Raw genomic sequence first — 25,812 nt, 5'->3', positions numbered from 1 at the left:
GTTCTTTTTTTCCAAGATCCCTACCGGGCAATACTTTTCAAAAATTCAAAAGTCTCTTACAAAAGTCACTGCTAAATTTATTTTTAAATTAATAAATTATCTCACACCATGACACTAACTGTAGCGTGTTACCAATAAAACGAGCGTTGTTATGTACTAAAATAATTTGGAATAGTCCATAGTCCACCTCTACTTTCATTTTTAGCGCCCCGATCTGTCCGCAGGTTGATAGTTGATTGAACATTCTCGAACACCATCATCGTCGTGCAACCGTTATGCAACCGTTATATGGGGTACGTCGAAATAAGCATGTTCGTTACAATATATATCAATATATAATATATATATATATATATATAAATATATATATATATATATATATATATACATATTCTTCTTTGTCAACCATTTTCCATCCACTCCTGAATGTAGGTCTCTTAAAATTGCTTCCATATTTCTCTATCTTGCGCCAATCTAATCCACTGTTCTTATGTCATCTACCCATCTTTTTTGAGGTCTTCCCATGCTTCTTGTTGTCGTCCTTGGTCTCCATTCTAGAATTCTCCGTGTCCACCTGTTGTCATAATATCGGGCTACGTGACCTGCCCAGCGCTATATATATATATATATATATATATATATATATATATATATATATATATATATATATATATATATATACACGGTATATCGTTAGTCATCATAGTTATCATAGTCATCATCATAGTCAGAATTTACCTTTAAATATGATTTGGAGTAAATCATATCTTTCACTTCTCCACGGATTATCCAAGTATATCCATGTAAATCTCAGCATCCATCTGTATATAGACATTTCAAAGGCATCTATTCTTTCTTTTTTTGGTTTAGAGTCCATTGTCCAACTTTCACAGCCATACAGCAAGACAAAAAAAACGTGACATCTGATCATTCAAATTCTAAAATCTAGACTAAGGTCTGATCTTGTAAAATATGTTTTCATGTTAATGGGTGAATTCTCGCTTTTTTGATTCTTGATAGGATTTTTTTAGATTACACTGGCTGTTGATTTTTGGTCCCAAATATTTTATGGAAGTTAATTAGTTAACAAGACAACAAATTAAGTTAAGAGTACAGGACCTTACGTGAATAGAGAAGCAGAGTGCGGGTTGGACCACTGCCTGATAATAGGAAAAATATATACACCATTCGTAAACAGGAACCACACAGACATCAACAAAGAACACAGAAAAAAAAATAGAAAGAACTACGTACACCTTAGACAATCTAGATAACGAGAGCACACAGTTACTTTACTCCTGGAGACCAAAACAAAAACCACAGGAATCACACAGATCAACGACGGATGAATACGAACATATAAAAAAACTGCATGAAAGACGCAGCGCTAGAAGCCTTAGAGCCACAGGTGCGGACAGTAGATAAACCAAATTGTTGTAATAAAGAAGTGAAAGAAAAGATAAAAAGAAAGAAGGAAGTAAAGCAAAAGTTATTACAACAGGGAGACGAACAAACAAAACAACAATATAAAAACTTGAATAAAGAAGTCAAACAACGACAACAACAAATGAGAACAACGACAAAAACCAAGCCATAATAAATAGAATACCAAAGAACACATGAGTAGAGCATTTTGAGAACTTATTAACAGAGAGAAGAGAAAGGTTTAAACAGACAACGTGGAAGTAGAAGGAAGAATAGAAATATCAATAGAACAAGTGATAGGAGCAGTTAATGGAATAAAATCTCCAGGCCCAGGCGGAATACATCCAGAGTTGATCAGGTGTGGATCATGAAAACTGTATGAAATGATCCGAAAATTATTCGAAAGATGCTTAAATGGAGAAGAAGTTCCAGAAGAATGGAGACAATCGTATATCTCTCCAATACACAAGAAAGGCACAAAGACGAATCCTATAAACTATAGAGGCATCGCAGTGATTGCTATCATAGGCCGACTATACTCAAAAGTACTACGAAACCTGATAGAAAATGATATTAAAGACACACAACCCGAAGAACAAGCGGGATTTAGGGCCGGGCGCTCCACTATGGATAATATTTTCACATTAAAAATTGCAATGGAAAAACGAGTGCAGAGAAACAGAGAAACCCATATAGCTTTAATAGATTTGGAAAAAGCATATGACAGTGTACCGATCTTCCAACTATGGATAGAAATGGGTTACTTGAAAATTAACCCAATTCTTATTAACGCCACTCAAAAATACTACGAACAAAACTTTGCAAGAATTAAAATGGGACAAGACATCACCTCTCCTTTTCAAACAACAAAGGGACTAAGACAAGGCTGCTGTCTGTCACCCACCTTATTTAAAATCTATTTGGACAGATCCTTAGTGAAATGGGTAAAAAAATGTAGAAACATGGGAATAACGGTGGAAGAAAACACGCTATATACACTTTTCTTTGCGGATGACCAAATAGTAATTGCCGAAGACAGCTACGATATTAGCGATATGGTAAGAAAACTGCAAAAAGAATATGAGGTGGCAGGTCTAAACATGAATATGACAAAATATGAATATCTCTCAGTGGGAACAGATGAAATATGTGACCTAGTCTTGGAAGACGACAAAATCAAAGGCGTGCAATCCTGCAAATATTTGGGGGTCATTTTCAACAAGAAGGGAAATGCCGCAGATGAAATCAGGGAAACAATAAACAACGACAGAGCAGCGACCCGTGCCTTAAACTCTCTTCTCTGGCAAAAAAACAATTCGACTAGAAACCAAAAAACACATTTACGGTAGTATAGTCCAAAGTATTACACTTTACAGTTCGGAAGTATGGGACGTCACCAAAGCTAATAGAAACAAACTTATGACGACAGAAATGGATTATCTGAAACGAAGCTGCGGTAGGTCGAAACTTGAGAGAGTTAGAAACAAACAAATAAGAAACGAAATGAAAATGGAGCGAAATATCAATGATGACATAGAAAGAAAACAATTAATCTGGTTCGGACATGTTAAAAGAATACCAGAGTACAGATAGCCTAGAAGAGTACTGGAATACTTATCCTGAAGGAAGAAAGAAAATATGACTACGGAGAAGTTGGCGCAACGATATTGATGAAGCAATGGCGGCAAGAGACTTAGAAGAGGCAACTGCATATGACAGAAAAAGATGGAAATTGGGGGCGGGGAAGCGGCGACAGCCGTAATCAATCCGTTATTATTATTCTATAATTAATTAAACCTAATTCCATAAAAAACATAATTTTAACTTAAAAAAAGTTAGGTTTTAGTATTCAGGAAATGTATTGAATGGCAAAGCCTTTAGTGGTACTCTGTACATGGACCAACAACTAAACGTCCCATGGAATGATATTTGTTTACGAGATTGAGATTTTATTCGAATAGATTTGTAAATATTTGCTATTTTTGTGAAGTAGGACCCTTTTCCATTATTATTGATTATGTATATATAGACTGCCATTATCCCACGTTTTAAAATAAACACACTGTTTCTTTTATTCCCAATTTCATACATTTTTAAGAAAATTTCGAAATAAATGATAATGTTTGGATAACGTTAACTCAACTGTTTGTAAAAAAACCAAAAAACAAAATAGCTAAAATCACGAGATGTATTCTTACTGTTGCTTAATTTGTCCAAAGTATGTATTGCCTTTTTCAGTTAAACTGCACTCTAAACTCTACAAATGGAACCGGAAACTGGAAACGTTACTTTATTATAGATGTCAGCGCTAACACAACTTGCATCTAATGAGATTGCTAATTATCTTACTACGGAAAGTGCTAGTAGTCGTTTTATTTTAGGAAAGGAGCTTTGTACAGACTACTAGAAAATATTGTAGATCGAAGACAAGCAAAAAGGTTTATATCGACCTTCTTATCGCTATGCCAAAATATTCTTATGGCTTAAAACTGAAACTTTAAGTACTTTAAGTAAAGATATTATCTGAGAAAATAACTGAATACCAATTTAAGTGTCTAAAATTATCTGTCAATAAAAATGAATCGCCGAAATGTTTTTACGCGCATAACTGCAGAACTACTACACCAAATTAGATAACTATTTTTTTGTTTTGTTTGTTATTATCAGGGCAAGGTTCCGTACAATTTAAAAATTGTACTGAACGACGTAAAAAACAGTTTTTCTGTTTTTCGTCATTTTAAATCACAATATATCTAACAGATAGCGCCATAATATGATTAACAAAGAGAGCTATAATTAACAAAATAAATGTCAGTATTGATAAATTTTCAAAATGACATACTGTATTTAGTACTGCGGCTCCGAATAATAACAATAAACTTTCAACGTATCAGATAAGAAGATAATGTCAATGAAGCGGTTTGGAGAATCTCTTAATTTTTATACACAAATGTCATCCCACCGTAGTTAATTTAGCTCTTTACCTGGTGACTGTACGAGAATTTCATTAGAGAAAACGCAACGTAAAGAATTAAACGACTACCAAATCTAACGTTGAAAAGTTATCCTTTTTCAAAGGAAGACGTGACAACATATATTATATTGTTAAGTAGTTTTTAAGTTCAGTGATAATGAAATCCATGAAGTGAAAATAATAAAAATATTTATTAAAATAAAATAAAAAAGAATAAACTCAATCAAAATAAAATTAGATAAAATAGACTAAAATAGAATATAATAAAGTAAAATAAAATAAAATAAAAATTAAATCAAATTAAAATAAAAAACCTAATGACGGTATTAGATTTTTGTTTTGATACAGGGCAGCGACAACCGCTTATACGTATTTTGACCTCTTTAGGTCTCGTCAGAATGGTATAGCCACTGCTCTGAACCAAAACAAAAATCTCTCCCGTTCTAGACAATAGTTATCAAAATAACTATATACGGACTATTTTAATAACTATTGTCTAGGACGGCAGAGATTTTTGTTTTGGTTTAGAGCAGTGGCTATACCATTCTGACGAGACCTAAAGAGGTCGAAATACGTATAAGCGGTTGTCGCTGCCCTGTATCAAAACAAAAATCTAATACCGTCATTATGTTTTATTACTTACTTCGTTTGGAGTACCAGAAACTGAATTCACTACGAATTTTGACCAGGATGAACGGCATGTGGAATGCAATTTTAGATTCGCTTGCCGAGTAATTTATCCAACTGTTTGTTTCGCAAGTTTTAGGAAACACAGTGGTAAAAATTTGAATTCGGTTTCGCTAGGTAGAAATCGTTTGATTTCTCTTTTTGTTTAAAATAAAAAAATAAATTAAATAGAATAAGATAGGAATAAAAAATATTAAATTAAAAAAAAATAAATTAGAATGAGATGGAATAATTTAAATTAAAATAAAATAAATTTTAAAAATTGAAATAAAGTAGAATAAAATAAATTTAAATAAAATAAAATTATATGAAATAAAATAAAATAAAATAAAATACAGTAAAATAGAATAAAATAGAATAAAATAAAATAAAATAAAAAATAAAATAAAATAAAATAGAATTAAATAAAACAAAATAGAGTAACCAAAATTAAAAAAAAAACACATTAAATTAAATAAAATTTCCACAACAGAGTTAGACTCAAATGCCAAAAAGACCTCGAAGATACCCAATTTGCTTTTAGGAACTAGGGAGGCACTTTTTGCCCTATATATGTCATTTAAAAATGCCGTGACAAAAAAAAAGATGTATTTGCATGCTTCGTTGACTTTGAAAAGGCATTCGATAAAGTACAGCATGTAACATTAATTCAGATGGTAAAAAACATAGAAATGGATGACAAAGATAGTCGTGTCATTAAAAATCTGTACGAGAATCAAAACTGCGATCATAAAAATTAGAGACAATTATAGCTACGAAATTTCCATAGAACGAGGAGTCAGACAAGGTTGCGTTTTGTTCCCAACATTGTTCAATGTTGGACCATCTATTTAAAAAGGCACTTGAGAGACAGCAATATGGAATCAAAATCAACGGGGAACCACTTAATATTATTACATACACGGACCATACAGTAATTCTGTCATTAAATATCAAAATTCTCCAAATTTTGCTTGATCATATTCACGAAATAGGAAAGGAAATGAACATTAAAATGAACTCAAACAAAATATAATTTTAAGTCTTTATTCGTAACCCACATCCAGATGCAGAGCTTCAATTAAATGGAGTCCAAGTTAACAAAGTTCACAACATTACATATTTAGGAACTACTATAACGGACCAACTAGATCCAGTCAAAGATAAAAAAAGGGATAGCAATTACTATAACTATTTTTATGAAAATGAATACATTTCTTTGCAATATTCAGGTTAGTTTAGAACTAAGACAAAAAATTGTTAAATGTTGTATTTGGACTGTACTTTTATATGGAGCAGAAGTGTAGACACTAAGAGTATCAAGTATGAACAGAATTGGAGTATTCAAAAAGCTGATCGATAGACGGATGCTGAAGATGAATTGGACAGCAAGAAAAACTAATGAGGAAGTACTAAGGAGGGTCAACAAAGATAGAGAATTGCTAATGACTGTTTAACATCGAAAAACGTCTTATCTGGGACATGTAGTAATGGGAAATTGATAAAACATATTACAATTAATCCTTAAAGGCAAAAAGGCGTATTCTGTGGGACTAGAAACCTCCAATTATTATAGTGATGACAACTTTAGCATGGTTCTGATTAATATTCGTTCTATAAGATATAAAACAAATGAATTATTTTTCTTTCTGGAGGAATTAGGATTTCCCCCGATAGTTGCGATTACCGAACATTGGCTTAAAGTTAACGAGCCTTTTTTGTAGAAAAATATACCACAATTGCTAGGTGTGATCGTTTAAGTTCAGCTCATGGTGACACCCTCATTCTTTCTACAGATAATGATTTCTCTTCTATAATAAAATATGACTTTCTGTTGAATAAATTCTTTTTTGAGTTTTCATTAGTTTATAACAAAAATCTTAATCTATACATTCTTTGTATTTATAGATCACCTGACTCTTCCACGGATCTATTTTTTCAGAACCTGTTAAATTTTTAAGACGATCTGCCCAATAAAAGCAGAAAGATTCTATGCGGTGACTTAAATATTAATTACGCTGGTGGTTGTGCTCCCAAGTAACCTTGGTCAATATATTCGAATCGTATGGTTTCATAATCGACGTTAATTCTCCTACAAAAATTACTAAAGTTACTAAAGCAACATCTACCATAATTGATTATATTGTCTGTCTCAGATTTCTCACCCCTTGATGTACGTTCTACAATTATTAATGCAGGACTCTCTGACCATAAAGGAGTAACAAACAATCCTCGAAAACTCAACGTTTAGGTGGGATTTTTTCAGCTCATAAATTTTGTAAATTCCAAAATTTGTGCTTGACTTCTGGGTGGCACTTTCCCCCTGTGGACGTGGACTATAATTTCAGTGATTTTTTAGATAAGCTTATCTGTATTTTCAATAAGGCATTTCCTTTAATTACAATTTAAGTCAAAACATCACAAACCCTGGACTACCAAGGGTATCCGCATATCAATCAGGAATATGCGTTCACTACTGTACATCAAGAAATTTACTACCAATGTCTTTGTCACTAAATATATCTCCAAGTACAAAGGAACATATCTAAAACTTATCAAAACAGCTAAAAATGTACTAAGAGAATCGTCTGGGAAGCTCTAAAAATGTTGCAAGGGAAACTTGGTCCATAATAAACGATATTCGAAATAAAACTAACTCAGCTTTAACATTTTCTCTTCCAAACCCTGAAAATCTAAATTAATACTTCGTTAATGTAAAAATATAACATCAGCTATTTTTCCACAACAAGACCCTATTTCCTATCTTCCCAATTCAAAAAAGGTCTTGAATTCATTCTTATAAGACCAGTTGATAAATCTGAACTAATCTAAACAATCAGTAGTATCAATAGCAAATCTTCCTGTAGTACTGATGGATTATCCATAAAAATTTTCTTAAATCTCCAAATAATGTGTTGGAAGTCCTGGTCTCGCTAATTAACGATTGCTTTGAAAAAGGTATCGGTAAGGTTAGGTAGAGTGCCTAAAAACAGCCATTATTATTCCTCTTCATAAGGGTGGTGATAAATCTAATGTCTGCAACTATAGACCTATTGTCTTACCACCGGTCCTATCCAAAATTATTGAGAGACTTTCAAAAGCGCGACTTATGTTCTTTCTCGTTGAAAACAAAATTTTATCACAAAGCCAGTTTGGCTTTTTATCTAATAAATGTACCAGCGATGCTAGTACCAGTAAACAATAATCTTTATACTTCCACTGTTTTTTGTGACTATGCCAAAGCTTTTGATGGTGTAAATCACAATTTTGATAAAAAAAAACTGAGTTTCTACGGATTTCGAGGTATTTCTTTGAATGGGTTCCAATCTTACTTGAGGAATAGGAAACAACTAGTTAGAGCAAATGATACTAACTCTAGTCACTAAAGCATTTTATGTGGAGTACCACAAGATTCAGTACTGGGTTCTCTACTTTTCCTTATCTTTATAAATCACGTCACTAACTTAAAAATCGATGGAAAAATTTTTCTTTTGGCTGATGATACCAGTATTACCTGGAAGAACTCTAATATTGCAATTCTTCATGCAATTATAACTTCTAATCTACTTGAAATAAAAACCTGGTCCGACTCTAATTTACTGTCTTTTAACGTAGATAAGACAGTAGCATTATCCTATAAAGGAGCTCTTAAACCCTTGCTTCTTAACCAATTCCAAGTAACATACTTGTCTCTTTTCGAGTCTCATCTTCAATATGGCATTTCTTTTTGGAGTTCTAGTACAGCTGCCCAAAAAAGGGCAATACGGTATCTTTTTGGCCTGTAGAATAACACATTGCAAAAGCTACTTCAAAAATCACGGGATCCAGCAAGAAAAACTACTCCACCAGAAATTCAAGCTTTGATGTGTATTTACCGATCCCACTCAGTTAGTAAAGAAATCTATATTATAGTCAGCAAAATAATTATACAACCATCTCCCTTTGCAACTTAAATCTACAAATTCTTTCCTTAAGTTTTGTAAATTTCCAAAAGCCTATCTAGCTGAAAGACCGTATTATTCAGTGGAGGAGTTTCTTAGCGAATAATTAAAAAAGTACAGTACGTTTGAGTACAAGCAACAAATTATTTTTATATATATTTGGGTATCATATGCAACAACTTAAACTTATTCGTAAACTAGTTCGTAAGCTTTTACTATGCAATTTGCAATTTAGTGAAATTTTGTTTTATTCTGTGATATTGACGATTTATCTAATTTTAGTAAATATTAATTGTTATTGCTATTATTATTATTTTTTTACTTTTCTAAGCTTTGTCCATAAAATTGTACAATTTTCAGTGACAATAAAGCATATTTCTATTCTATTCTAAAATAAAAGTTTTATTTTAGATGTTTTTATTCATAAGTTAAAAATTGAGGAAGGATCGGAAAACTGTTCTTTCTTTTTTTCTTGGTTTGTAGTATTCCCATAAACGAAGTCTCAAAAACAAGTTGTCAATTATTTTAGTATACCCTACATATTAATTCGTGTCTCTTTAAACCTTTAACAATTTTCATTTAAAAGCAGTCATGAATAACATGTTCAAACATTTCATTTTAGATTGACCCTTTGACGAAATTTTAATAAAGAGGAGAAAACATTGCTCTTTTGCGTTTGATATGTTCTTTTTGGTAAAGGAGCTTTTTTTATTTTTTGCATTTCAACTTTGCCAGTCTTTTTAAACATCTGACGATAATCTGGTCAATTTTAAATAACTGATCTTAATTTTTTCTAAAAAATTGTATGTGACAAAATTATTTAGTTATTTTATCGTTTAGTTATTATAATTAACAATTATTTATTTAATTTACGATATATTTACGAAAAATTATATAGGGTATAAAAACCGGCTGTTCCTAAGAGTATAAAATTCAACAAGCTTTTTTATTTACACACTGTTTTTTTATTTTATTGATAATGACATCAACCACTTTGGGTTATTAGCTGTAATATAGATAATACATAGAAACTTAAATCTAAACAGTACTTTTTATTAATTGCTAGGTTTACAATTAAGTAAGAATGACATATTTTACTATTTATAATTAGGGTTTACAAAACAATAATAGTTACAGTTTATATTCATATATCAAACATTAATATCTTTCAGGTAATTAAACATATTTGTAAATTTACAATGTGCTCCCAAGGCTGCTTTTATATTGTTAGGACACTCAATTAAGATATGCGTTACATTAATGTCGCAGTTACATAAGTCACAAATAAGGCGATTTGATTTGGAGATTAGGTAGCTGTGAGTTAGTCTGCTATAACCTATACGTAAACGGGTTAGCTTAACAAACAGCTGGCGATTTATTTTTATCTCGCACCAAGATTCGGTTAAGAACTTTATAATGTGTAGAGTCGGTTTTGAAAGATTCCATTCGTTTTTTCATTCACTTGTCACTTTTTCTTTAAGGAACGATTTTTAGTCGGAAACAGACACCAAGTTCACTAACACTGAGGAGGCACTGTGTATTGCTTCCCTGGCATAAAAATCTGCTTGTTCGTTTCCTTGAAGTCCAATGTGTGATGAAACCTATCTGTATATGTATCTGTAGAGTAGAGAGGGCGAGTTAAGTTCCACAGCCTTTAGGCCACAATTGACCCATTGTGCATCCACCCAGGGAGCTGTCGCCCTTAGCTCATTGTCCATCCTGCCATTTCTAGGAAGGTGGAGAAGTCACCAGGAGACATCTCCCTTATGTGGGCAGGTGTGGGTCAGGACTCGCCGAACGCGTACTCTCGTATTAACGATAACTAAGGGCATTCACATAGGACATGCTCTACAGATTCGTCTTCTCGTTCACACTTCCTACAAAGAGGTGTGCCTGCTAGCCCCAGTGTGTGGAGGTGTCTGCTTAGTTGACAATGACCAATTAAAAAACCAACTGGCAAGCGTAGGTTTTTCCTGGTCATTCCCAAGTACTTCTTTGATGCTAACTCGTCAAGGTTACTTAATGTTACCCTGGCAAGTCTACATCCTTGTCCTTCTTTCCATCTTTTTACGGTTTGCGTATGGAAAGTGACATTTGACAATTTCCATGATTGTTGTATTTGACCAACCAAAATAATCCCTAGGTCCTAAGAGTCTTAATCCTTTGCCAATTGGTCAGCAATGCGGTTGCCTGTTATCGTGTCCTTTAACCTACCTTAGGATGATGGTATTACCATCTGAATATTGGGTTAGTGACTCGTGACACTCCATTACTAACCCCGATGTGACACGTGGTTTATTCAAGGTTAGTAGCGCTTGTCTGCTATCTGTGCAGATTACTATAGTTTTCCCTGCTATACCTTTTTGAGTTATATCTTTTGCGTCTATGAAGATACCAGCCAGTTCGTTCTGAACTACGCTGGCATTTTTGCCCATACCCCACTTTATTCTTAGGTTCAGTGATCTGGAGTATATCCCGCATCCTGAGCCTTCTTCCATTTTGGAGCCATCGGTGTATATGCAATGGGCATTTGCCACGGTTGTCTCCCTATACTGTCTTATTTTGATTTTGTAGGGTTTGTTCAAGACAAACTTTGGTTAAATTAAGTCGCAGCCTGCCTGTAGCAGTGGTAGCGCATCCAGCTCTCTCCGCCAGAAACGAGTTCTCAATTGTCCCATTCCTACATCAAGGTTTGCACCAGCTAAGCGCAGTCGCATCATTGTCACTAACGCCACCTCTTTGACATATATATCTAGAGGCGTGATGCCAATGATCAACTCCATTGCAGCAGTTGGTGTTGTTTTCATGGCACCTGTGATGGAACCCATATAAAGCGTACTTGCTGCCTCGCGTTGTTTAGCAAATGTAATTATTCTTTTATTAAAATACCTATGGGATTACTTGTATATAACTGATCTATCGTATGTAATGCACTGATAAAGTCGGTAGTTATGACAGAATTTGGAATTTTTCATGTAGATATAATCCTGTAGCTATTCTTAGTGCTGTAATTTGTATGACTTTTAGTTGAGCAAGAAGAGTCTTCTTAGCAGATGAATATAGAACTGATCAATAATCGAGATTTGATCATACTAGTGACTTGTAAAAATATGAATCATACTTTTAAAATCTGAGCCCCAATTATGATGGCACAGTATTTGTATTAAATTAAGACCAGATTGACAAGATTGCTTAATTTGCATAATATGGTATTTCCAAAATAGTTTCTTACCAAAAATCACTCCTTAAATTTTAAGTTTTCCACATAAGTTAAGTTGTTTCCATATAACTGAAGATCTGGATTTGTAGAGTGCCTTTTTTTTTTTTAATAAAATACATTTGTTTTTGGTTGTAAAAAATAGCAATCCCACGGCTTTTGACCAGTTTTCAATGTGATTTATTGCACATTGTAAGTTTTTCTGTAAAAAAAGAATATTTTTTGCTCTTAAATATGTAACCAAATCATCAGCGTATAATCTCGCCTTAACAAGATTTGGAAAGTTTTTGTTTATCGCTACTAGTGTAACTACTGTGGAACTAATAACAGATCCTTGAGGTGTTTCATTTGTTTGATCTTTAGTGCTGTATATTGTACCATTAATCTTAACTTTAAATTGTCTTTTGTTAAGAAAATTATAAATAAAATATTGCATGTTATCTTTGACATCCCAATGACTAAGTGTGTTTAGAATGTCGTATCTCCAAGCCATATAAAACGCTTTTGTTATATCGAAAAAGACAGCAAGACATTCCTGTTTACTTGCAAATGGTTCATATATTTTAGACTCCAGGTCTATTAAATTATCTATGGTGGATCTTTTCCTGCGAAAGCCGCTTTGTTAATTGACTAATAATTAATTATTTTTCAGAAACCATCTTAGTCTATAGTTCACAATTTTTTTTTTTTAAGATTTTGCACATTGTATTGGTAAGAGAAATTGGCCTTAATGAATTAGGGTTAGTTCGTGATTTATTTGGTTTAAGTAATGGAATTATTATCGCCTGCGTCCATTTTGTGGGAAACTCATTATTTGTCATATTTACATATAAAGCTCTAGTCTTACAATAATTAAAATATTATCTTTAAAAATTAATATTATACTAAATATATACGCCATAATATGATTTAAATAATTTTTTTAGCAACTTCTACCATCTAATTGGATGTTTTTATTTATAAGTTAAAAATTGAGGAAGGATCGGAAAACTGTTCTTTCTTTTTTTCTTGGTTTGTAGAACTCCCATAAACGAAGTCTCAAAAACAAGTTGTCAATTATTTTATTATACCCTACATATTAATTCGTGTCTCTTTAAACCTTTAACAATTTGATAGAAATTTTACGTATGGGATCTCTATATTAAACACAATTTTCATTTAAAAGCAGTCATGAATAACATGTTCAAACATTTCATTTTAGATTGACCCTTTGACGAAATTTTAATAAAGAGGAGAAAACATTACTATAGAATAGTGTTGAACTAATAACAGATCCTTGAGGTGTTTCATTTGTTTGATCTTTAGTGCTGTATATTGTACCATTAATCTTAACTTTAAATTGTCTTTTGTTAAGAAAATTATAAATAAAATATTGCATGTTATCTTTGACATCCCAATGACTAAGTGTGTTAAGAATGTCGTATCTCCAAGCCATATAAAACGCTTTTGTTATATCGAAAAAGACAGCAAGACATTCCTGTTTACTTGCAAATGGTTCATATATTTTAGACTCTAGGTCTATTAAGTTATCTATGGTGGATATTTTCCTGCGAAAGCCGCTTTGTTAATTGACTAATAATTAATAATTTTTCAGAAACCATCTTAGTCTATAGTTCACAATTTTTTTTCTAAGATTTTGCACATTGTATTGGTAAGAGAAATTGGCCTATATGAATTAGGGTTAGTTCGTGATTTATTTGGTTTAAGTAATGGAATTATTATCGCCTGCGTCCATTTTGTGGGAAACTCATTATTTGTCCAAACTCTGTTGTATGGGTTAAAAAGATATTTTTTTTCCATTATCTGGTGGATTTTGTAAGAAACTAACAGGAATATCGTCTGGTCCTGGCAGCGATTTTTTGCTGGTACTTAAAGAGTGATTAAGCTCTTCCATGGTAAGAACTAGTTTAAAAGAATTATCTTCAATGCAATCTAAATTTATTAATTGATTTTCTGAAATTATCTTAGTATTGATAAAATCTTTAGAAAAGTTGTTATTTCTGGAGTTCATTTCAAATTGTTTTGCTAGTAGTTTGCCAGATGTTTCTATCTATTTATTTTTGCATAGAAATGGAATCCTTTTATGTTTATTGCTTCCAGATATTTTTCTAACATTTTCCCATACGGTACTTTGGGCATATTGGTATTAATAGAAGACATAAATTCTTGCCAAAATTGTTTTCTGTTCTTTTTAGTTATATATCTAGCTTGACCCGTAATTTCTTGTATTCTATGGTATTTTCAGGTCTTTTGTGACGTTTTAATTTCTTAAAGGATTTTTGTATATTTGTTTATTATGTCGTTCCACCATGGTAATAAATTTCTTCTATGTAGAGTTTGTATTTTACCTATATGTCTTTCACCAGCAAAATTGATTAGTGATATAAACGGATTCAGAATATATATATATATATATATATATATATATATATATATATATATATATATATATATATATTATTAGTTCAGATGTTTTCCACGTTATTGGTTGGGGATACTTTGAACTCGGGGGTTATTTTGATCAAAACTTTAAAAATTAATTATATGCCTCAGGCGTGTGCGCTTAGCCACTGCCGATAACCGAATTTTGCCTAGTCGGTAGCAATGTTACTGTTATTTAGTATTTATGACCATTCGATACAGATACACACGCGTGTGCTAGAAGTACAAGCATTTTTTTGGAGTATTGAGTTTAACATCAATTTTGTTAAGTGAAAAACTTCGTACATATCACGGTAAGTATATTGTTTATACAACGTAGTCTTTCATGTAGTGATTAGAAGAACTTTAATCATGAATCTCACTGAAAATAACGTAAGCAGGTTATGGGAGTGATTAAGAGTACGGCGTAAAATTACTGGGGGAAACATTGATCAATACAATGGGCAACATTGATCGTGTGATCAATGTTACCCCAGATGATCCGTATAATCATTTTTTCGAACAGATGAAAATATTAATCAAATAAATATTATTTAAACGTATTCTTTCTTGCAGGAAAATGCCCCGTAAGCATAAAAGATTACTTGGCAGCAGAAGTTACGCTGATAACCCTCCAGCAAATTTAGAAAGAGCCATTGAACGGGTAGTTGAAGGTACACTATCTATTAGAGAAGCATCAAGACAATATAAAATTCCCTTTGGTATCCTGTATAACAGATATAAAGGAAAACATATTGGCACCCTCGGATGTCCTACTATTTTCACCAAAGGAGAGGAGGTAGCAATTTTAAAAACAGCCGCTAAATGTGCTGACTGGGGCTTTCCTTTATCTATTCAGGACCTACGAATGATGGCAAAATGGTATTTGGATCAACAAGGAAAAAACGTGGCTATATTTCAAAATAATCTGCCTGGTATTGATTGGGCAAACAGCCTACTTAATAGGCATAAGGATTCGTTTGGGCAACGACTAGCAACAAATATTAATTAAACGTGCTAGAGCTGCTGTTTTAAGAGTTACACTAGAAGAGTTTTATAATAACTTGGAGCCAGTAATTAAAGATTTGCCCAGTTCCAACATTTTCAACTATGACGAATCTAATTTGTCAGACGATCCAGGGAAAAAACGTTGCGTATACAAAAGAGGCATTAAGTACCCCGAAAAAGTGATGAATCACTCCAAAAGTTGTACCACTATTATGGTATGTGCTGCTGCAGACGGAACTCTTCTCCCTCCCTACGTCATTTATAAAAGCATTCACCTGTATAATACGTGGAAGGAAAATGGACCGCGTGGTTTACCTTGCTGCGATAAACCATGCTGCAACCAAGGGACGAGGTATAATCGTACTCAAAGTGGATGAATAGATGGCGTAACTTTTAGAGACTGGTTCACAACTTGCTTTTTACCCCATGCACGACGTTTAGATGGAAGAAAAGCTTTGATAGGAGATAATTTGTCGTCACACATGGATGTTGAAGTTCTTAAGATGTGTGCTGAACATGAAATTGACTTCATATGCTTAGTTCCAAATTCTACCAATTTGTGCCAACCACTGGATGTGGGCTTTTTCAGGCCAATGAAACAGGCTTGGAGGACGACGTTAACGGATTGGAAATTACAAAATTTGCGACTAAGTACAGTTCCAAAAGATATGTTTTCATCTCTTTTAAGGAATACATTAAAAACTATTGACGAAGTCACTCCTCGAGTTTCGAAAGGTGGTCCATCCCAACAAACGGATAAAATTGCGTCAGCAGTAAAGCGAAACTTAATTAGCTCCTTTCGTTCTACTAGTATTTATCCGTTATGCCCGAGTGAAGTTTATAAGAAATTGCCAACAGATGACGCTCCACAAGATCCCACATACGCCGTTGAAAATGCATTAACTGCACTTCTAAAGGAGCAAAGATTTGGAGGACCAGAGAGACTAAAAACAAGAAAAAAGAAACTAGATGTAGCTCCCGGAGCTAGTGTGTCAACAGCAATAATTGAGCAGCAATCAGAAGATAGTTCAGATAAAGAAAGCCACATATCACAGTCAGATGAATCCGAGTCCGAAAATGAATCAGACTTGTTAGAAAATGATAAGAAGCAGATAGATATATTTTAGCAAAATTCTTATCTCAGAGAGGAAAAAAAACTTATATCTATGTCTGTAAAATTTTGGAGGTAGAGCCGGAAGTAATAGTCATAGGCTATAAATCCATAAAACCCAGCAAGACAGAATTTAAGATGATTGATGCCGACATATCCCAAATTAGTAAGGAAGATATAGTTGAATTTTTACCCAATCCCGCATCTATAGAGTGTTTAGATGAAAGCACCAAATGCATTTTTAAAAAAGACATTAAAGTAGTTGAAGTTTAGTTTAATTTTAAACACGTTAACATACCTTATTTTTCTGTAAAATTCGTAGTTTTTAAGTTGTTAAAGTGCAGTTTCATTTCATTATTATCAAATACATTATTTTCTGTAAGTTTCATAATTTTTTTTTACCCTAAAAAGTCATAATAAAATAAGATTTGTCAAAATATGTTTTCAAAGTTAATGACATTGGGGATACTTTCATATTAAACTAAAATTACATGTGTGATCAAAATATCCCCATCTACAGTATATCTTTGATCAGGTCCTTTAAATTTTTTTTCTTGAAAAGTATCAAACATTTAGTGTTAATATTTATTGTGTGTCTTGATAAATAAAACCCGATTATTACTGATTTTTTTAGTAGATTTTAATTCTTAGATAAAAGTTTTGTTTAACATTAAAATTTAAAAATGATCAATGTATCCCCATTCTACGGTACATATTATATCCTGAATACTACATTTATATGACTTTTGAATTTAACGATGGCCTTCCTAGGTAGTTGTAGTATTTCTCCTCTTATTAAGTTAAATCCCGGAGATTTTTTGGGATTGATATTGTTTTTGAGTAATTTGGTTACTTCTTTACAGGTAATAGACTTTATTATTCCTTGATTAGTATTGCTCACATCGTATTTAGTACTCTCATCATCATTTTAAGTATGATGCAAACAGATTTGCTTTTTGTTTTCCGTCACGTGCCAATGTTCCAATTTCTTTTGAAATCTGCGAAAGATGCGTTGGTCTATTTATTCTTTTTGCACACTTCCATAAAGAGTAGTCAGTGGTTTGGTCATCGGTCAGATTGTTTAGGTATTGGTTTATTGATTCATTTTTGATTTAATATATTTCCTATTCTAACTGTTAGGTTAGGTTATTTAATACATTTTTATTTTCTGCAGTTTTGTTGTTGTGCCATGTTCCCCTGGATTTTTTTTTCTTTGCAACAGTTCCTGAATTTCTTTGGGATAATTTTGACCTTTAGTTATTCCTATTATTTGTTTGGTGTTATTCCATGCTACTTGTTGTATATTTATGGTTAGTTTCTCTGCATATTGATTAAGTTGCTCATTAGTTTTGATTGGTACATTTAGCTTAATTCTGTCACTTTACTCCTGTCTAAAGCTAAGTCAATTAAATCGGGTGTTTTATTTTTATTAGTGGGCCAATATGTGGGTTTTTTAGTTAAGTGTCATTTTCCATTTATTTTTTCTATTGCTGCATGTAATTCTCTAACCTTTATATTCATTAACCTTGAATCCCATACGGTGTTTTTAGCATTAAAGTCTGCACTAATGATAAATTTTTACCTAAGCTTGTTGAGCAAATAAACATATTTTTTTAGATTATGTTTTGCTAGAAAACATTCAGCTGCTATTTTTACTCCCAATTTTGTATTTTAACATTTATACTAGCTGCCTGATTGGCTTTAGTTTCTATATTTTCCCTTTCGATGTAAATCAGATTATTCTTTACTATTACTGCTGCTCCTCCACTAACTGTGTTTCTAGGCTAAAGAGCTTGATATATTTTATATCCTCTCAGTTTAATGGATGTTTGTTTTTTTAAACAAACATTAGAGGTACATAGGAGGTACAAGAACTTCGGAGTCATGGAAAGTACTGAAAGGATTGAAACAAAACTCATAAGAAAAAATTAAATTGGGAAATATACAGGACAAAGAATGGAAGGACTATTACAAGGAGCTGTTAACAGAACAAAACCACAATTCATTGGAAAAGAAAATAGGCGAAGACAAAGCCGATCCCTACAACAAGAAATAGAAATAACAGATAGGGAAATCCACTAGGAAACTAAGTTTCTGTAGCTGGCTGTATACCACGTATCACAATATTTTTTTATTTCAAATCCTTTATAAAAGTTATATAATAAAATACCCAAACGGGCTATATCACAAATACATTACAGAACGTTTTCGGAATGTAAATTCCATCATCAGTGTAACGAAGTATACATGCTATGATCCACTAAAATATATGGGTAAAAATCCGTTAAATGTTATTAATTTATAGATATGTTACATTATATATTATTAATAAATTAGGATGTTCAAGTTACCGTTGGAATTGGTAACATGGCAACGTATGGCTCTACTCTGTATAAAGAAAATAAAGTGTCTATTAAAATGGAAACAAGAATCATAGGAGACTTCACCACAACGAAGGGGATCCTGCAGGGTTGTTCCACATCTCCAACCCTATTCAAAATATACTTGGAGAAAGCCTTGACTACATGTAAAAATAAATGCAATGGCAAGGAAGTACCGGTACGAATGATAGTCATGAAATAAACTAAGTTTTACTATCCTGATCAAAATTTTTAAAATGTATTGTCCATTATTATATTTTATATTTGTGTTATTAATGTTGAGTGTCAAAGTTTATTTTAAATAATCTTAACGACTAGTAAGTTTCACTGACGAATTGTGATATTTTGTAAATATTTACACATCTTTTATATATATTACAGTGTCTTGAAAAAAGAATAAAACCATTCTGAAAGCTCGACAAAAGTCAAAAGAGTGTTTTTTTAACTTCTCGGCCAACCTTCTGACTGCAGCCCTAATAAACTGGTGGTTTTGTATATATATATATATATATATATATATATATATATATATATATATATATATATATATATATATTTATATATATATATATATATAATGATTCTCTGATTAAGCTGCATCTTGAACTCTCCAGTATTCTCAGTGTCGATGATTGGTCACTTTTAGACCGTATTTCCTATCATCAAGCCGATAAAATCCTTCTTCTAAGCAACGAAACTCACAAAAAGGAATTCCAATCCCTTGTATCTAAGAAAAAATCACATTCCACCACATCTACTTCTCATTCACCTCTTACCAACACCGTCGTTAATCTTTCTTCTCACCAATTAACAAGTGCAGAAAGCAGTCTGCTATCTAAAGGTCTTAATTTTGCTATCATTCCTTCCAGAATTCCTACCGAAAAATAGTTTCAAATGTGGAAGCGGCACTCCGCACAATTCCCAAAATTCCAGCCGACCGTATCCGCTTTGACGTCGCTAAATGTCTTGATACAGCCAAAATCCCTACTTCCAATATATCTTGTGAGGAATTCATAGCTCTCAAAAATCTCCGTTCTCTTTCTGAGATAATAATCCTTCCTGCAGACAAAGGTAATGCCACAGTCATCCTGGATACTCCTTCCTACATAGAGAAAGTAAACGACTTACTTAGGGATACATCCTGTTATAATACAATTTCTCGAGACCCCACTCCTAGAGTCGAACGCGAAATTTCCCATGCCATCAAACAATCCGATCTTTCCGATGATGTTAAGAAGTCCATGATTCCGAAAAACTCCATCTGCCCCAGAATTTACGGTCTTCCCAAAATCCATAAAGACAACGTACCTCTTCGTCCCATTGTGACTACGATTAACTCTCCTACCTACAAACTCGCAAAGTACTTGTCGAATCAGTTTAAGACCTATACTGGTCGTACCTTTCCTTATGTCCGAAATTCCACACATTTCATCACCTTAATCTCCTCCCTCACGGTCGATCCCCAAGACATTCTCGTCAGTTTCGATGTATCATCCCTATTTACCAATATCCCCATACATGACTCTCTAGTTGTTCTGCGAGATCACTTGACCAATGATAACAAGTCTTTGGTTTTGGCAGATCTTGCGGAAAAACGCCTCCTTTCAACATATTTTTCTTTTAGAGGCAATTTCTACAAACAAATATCTGGAACACCAATGGGTTCTCCCCTTTCCCCTGTCATTACTGACATTTTCATGGAAGCCTTTGAGTCTTTAGCCCTAGAATCTTACCTCTTAAAACCAAAAGTCTGGTTCCGCTACGTTGATGATACATTTATCATCTGGCCCCATGGTCAACATACCCTTTCTCCCTTCTTAGATCATCTTAACTCACAACATCCGAGTATAAAATTCACAATGGAAGTAGAAAATAATCGGTCCCTTCCCTTTCTCGATGTGTTAGTCACCTCCAAGCCCAATGGCCAATTGGGTCACTCTGTTTATAGAAAAAAGACTCACACGAATCGTTACCTACATGCTTCATCACACCACCATCCTGCCCAAAAGAATTCTGTGATCAACTCTCTCATCCATCGGGCCATTTCGATTTCTGAACCTGACAACCTTAGAGAAGAACTTGGCCATCTGCAAAAAACCCTTGTCGCCAACGGTTACTCCAAGTCCACAATTCAAAATATTACACACCGACATCTACATCCCCCTTTACACCCTAGGACGAAAAAATCAGAATCTTCGGGTAATATTCCTGTGGCTTTTCTTCCGTATATTCGAAGTGTCACTGATAGGATTGGCAAAATTCTTTGCAAAGAAGGTATCAGGACTACTTTTCGACCACCCAAGAAAATCTCACAATATCTACCCTCTCCTAAGGACCCATTACCGCCCCTATCTTCCTGTGGTGTCTATTCTATTCCTTGTTCATGTGGACAAGTGTATATTGGCGAAACTGGTCGTTCCGTCAAAACTCGGATTCAAGAGCATCAAAGATGCATTCGATCAGGTCTTTTCTCTTATTCTGCAGTTGCAGAATACTGCCAAGAAACCGGTCATTCCATATTGTTCGAAAAAACCCATATTATTTCTAAGAGCCCCTTCTTTTATTCCAGGAAAATCCGCGAATCTCTAGAGATCCGAAAAAATCCACATAATATCAATCGAGAGGAAGGATACTACTTGTCTCCCATCTGGAATCTCAGTCTAGAGCCGCCGTCCGGTCCCGCTACCACGATGCAGCCACATGATTGGCCAGCGCGCGCTTCTTGACGTTCGCGCCACGGAGTGTGCCGATACGTCCCGACACGACAGGTCACCGCGACTATAAATAGAGCGGTAGCGGAGTAATCGTCGGATTTACTCCCCGCCTCTCGACGCGTTAGTGTTCTGAGCTGTTGGACGTGAATCCCTGTCCTGGCATTTGGTTTTCACCTCTGGCTGCGTTAAGTAGTTGAGTTACTGTGACCAAATGCCCATCTTGGTAGTTAGTATTCGCCTCTGGTTGCGTTGAGTAACTGAGCTACCGTTGCTAACTACCCATCTTCCTGTCTTTTGTTTTCTTTTTCTTTTTTTGTTCTCCTGAAGAAGCTACATACAATTGTAGCGAAACGTCGAGATGAACTCACTTTTGGGTCACTCACAAATGACACGGTCCAAACCCGGAAGACGAATAAACTATAATGATTCTCGTTTTATCTCTGTTTATTTTAAGGCCCATCGTTAAGCTTACGTCTTCTATCCGTTGTAGCAGGTGAATCAATTCGGCTTCAGAACTAGCGAGGATAGTAGTATCATCTGCATATCTCAAGTTGCAAATCTTCCCGCCAATGGTGATGCCACCGTTCCAGTCCTCAGTAGCTTTCCGCATTATCCATTCACCATAGATGTTAAATAGAATTGGGCTTAGTATGCAACCTTGTCTCACGCCCTTTGTGAACCTGAAACTATCGGTTAGTTTCCCATTTATTCTAACTCTGGCATAATTGTTATTATACAGGCTTTTAATTAGCAGTATCCTATTTTAAACCTGCCACATTTTACTCCAGTTGACCAAATCGAAAGCTTTACTATAATCTATGAAGCACAAATATGTTGTGATGTTGAATTCTCTGGATTTTTCTACAATCTGCCGTACGTTTAAAATTTGTTCTCTAGTACCACGTCCGGGGACGAAACCCGGAAATATATATATATATATATATATATATATATATTGTTTTTTGAAATGTGACTCTAATATGAAACTTATTTCGATTTTCTGGTTGTATTGAGGTAAACAGTACCTGCGCTATTTGTGTTCCCATGTAATATTTTTAGCTCTCCCGCCATTTTATCTTACTACTACTGGTACGTACTAGTTTATATGCTATTTAATCTTTCTAGAATTTTTTATTGAATTCTTCTTGCTTGTTCATGCATTCTATAAGTTTGTGTAGCATGTTTGATATTGAACTGGGGTTATTCTCTACTATTTGTTTTGGCTCGTTAGAGACGATTTGGGTATATGTTTGGATTTGGTTAACCTCTCTTGGATGATTTTGTATCGGATTCTTTGTGTCGGCTGCCTTGTTTTGTATTGTGGTTGTAGGTTTCTGTTTGTTTCGTAATTTTTGAAGAGCTGTAAAGGTAGTGTAACTTCTATAATTAGCTGGGTTGGCTTCACTACAGTGTACACATTCGGGTTCCCTATTTGTGGCTTTGCGTAATCTTTTTAAAAGTTTTCCGATTCATTTTACGCATCTCGGTTCTCTGCTGCAATAATTTTGTGCATGTCCGTACTCTTGACATCGTTTACATTGTGGAATTAAATTTGATTTTCTGAAAGCTTCTATGATCACTTTTATGTGTAAAATTTCAGTAAGTTCATAGTTATTTTTTGCATGTTCCTCTTTACTACAAGTAAGTGCAAAAAGTGGTAGTAGTGATTTGTCCTTTTCTTTTAGTAATTTGGTTACGTTTTCTATTTGAAATCCCTTATTTTCCACATTTTACCGTATGTTCTTAACTTGTCAAGTTTGATGCAGTTTGCTTGCAACTTTATTGGCAGATTTTGTTAATCTTCAAACGAATACTATTCGAGAGCTGTGCCATTTAGCGTCTTTGTTAGATTTCTATGGCTATTTTTGTCGTTTACATTAATTTTTATATTTTAACTTAAAAGCAAACTAGTTTATTAAGATATTTGCTTACCTAATAGATGTGTCACTAGGATGTCACATTTTTCCAATTTGTTTTTAATGACTGGTGGTGGTTTATGTGCCGTTTGAGTCTCTTCTAGTTTACTTCTCTTTTGGTGAGGATAGAGCTGTTCTTTTTTGGGGAGTTGTTTGCCTTCCTTTCTTTTGTATTCCTAACTCGAATCCATTTTGTTTCTTTTTTGTATTTCGTCAGTATAATATCTTTATTTTGCTATTTTTTTTCTTTATCCATTTTTTAATGTATCTATTTGGATTTTCATTAAATTTGTTGTATGATCATACTTAGATTTTCTCTTTCTTGTTTTTCTTGTAACCAGGTGTTGTATAACATCTGCTTATTTTGACTTCTTGCTTGATTCTCAGTAAAGAGCACTTGATTTTGTTAAACAAGTAATGCCTCACTTAATGTTGTGGGTTGGTAAAACATATTGTCTCTTTCTATATTTTAGTAAACCCATCTCACACTATGGTTCACGATAGCCTAAACTATTTAAAAAATTAAATATTTATTTTTGAATATAAAACTCTTATACCTTTTCACAATAGGATTTTAATGTTGCAAGTAAAAACTTTCAAATTTTAATAACAATGGGTTTTTAATTATTCACCCTAATTACCGTAATTAATTTGCTATGGATACGATGTTTACTTGTCAACGGTCAAATGAATACTTTTAAAGAAAATGGAGGCCATTGTGAACATTTTCAAAATCCACCACATATTTGTAAATGGTTAAGTACGATTATATAGACTTGGTAATGATATGAAAATTTATTTAAAATTTACATTTTGTTAGGTACTGAGAAACGTATTAACAAAGAAGCCGGATTTCGATAAAAACTGGCTTATCGAAAAAGTACTAGGATGCAAAATAGTCATAAAAACATTGTGTTTAACGAATGGTACCACAATAATAATTTAACTAGAACGGACACAAACATTTGGGGGGTTTAATGGAACAATAATATAATTTTCATGAGGTGTGCAAATTTCACTGTTATTTTTTTTATGCTGCAGCCATAATAAAGAATTTTCAATATAAAATCTCTAAACAGTTTTCGATATCTTGGAAATAATCTATTTTTATTTTGTAATTTCAAAGTGCTGTAACTTTTTTTTATTTGCATATTTGTATCAAGGTAAGTTTAGTTCAATCAAACTATTTTTGGTCTCAGTATATTTGATTTAATTTATGACCTAGCTTTTTGCTACACCCTGTATATTCAATAACTATAAATTTTTTTAATGCATTCCAAAAAGGTACGTTTACAGATTAGGTATGTGTTTCATCCTTGCTCATTACAGGATTACTAGCCTAATTATTGATTATGCGTGTAAAACTTTATTTCATTATAATATTCACAATACGGGTATAATGCAGAAATCTTGTTTAACTTTAATCTTCACGTTAATAAAATCATTATAAAGTCATATTATTAATCCGTATTACAACTACTATACACTGAACTATATTTGACTATACAACTACATAATCCCTTTTACATTAATTTTGAATCCTTCGTTGTTAAAGGCACTGCTAAACTCGTAGGTTAATTTTAATTTTCGATAAAATAACTTCATGCAATACAAAATGTTTTAACGATTACGTTAATATCACATATGTTTGTACCTGAAAGTGGTGAATAATTTATCGGAATCGTACATTTATCATGTTTTAGATTTTCGAATGTCAAAACATTTTAAATTCATTATATTCTCATAGAAAATTCCTTTTGCATTGCATGTCGGTAATGCACATTCATTTAACACAAATTTATTATCTTATGAAAACAATTTTCATTTGTATTGTGAGAATAGGAGGGGCACTTCACAGAAGCACAAGCTGGAAAATAATAGGAAAAAAACGTTAAAATGGGGGCTTAATCATATTCTTCAATACAATTGAAGAATAATAAGTCTGTGTCTGATTACAAATCGTGCAGGATAGAGTAAATTAAAACTTAAAAAAACTTATGTCTAATTGTGTATTCCACTTCAGCATACTCGTATTGTC

The sequence above is a fragment of the Diabrotica undecimpunctata genome, chromosome 5, assembly GCF_040954645.1.
Source record: "Diabrotica undecimpunctata isolate CICGRU chromosome 5, icDiaUnde3, whole genome shotgun sequence".
NCBI lineage: Eukaryota > Metazoa > Arthropoda > Insecta > Coleoptera > Chrysomelidae > Diabrotica > Diabrotica undecimpunctata.
This window is presented reverse-complemented; position numbering follows the sequence as displayed.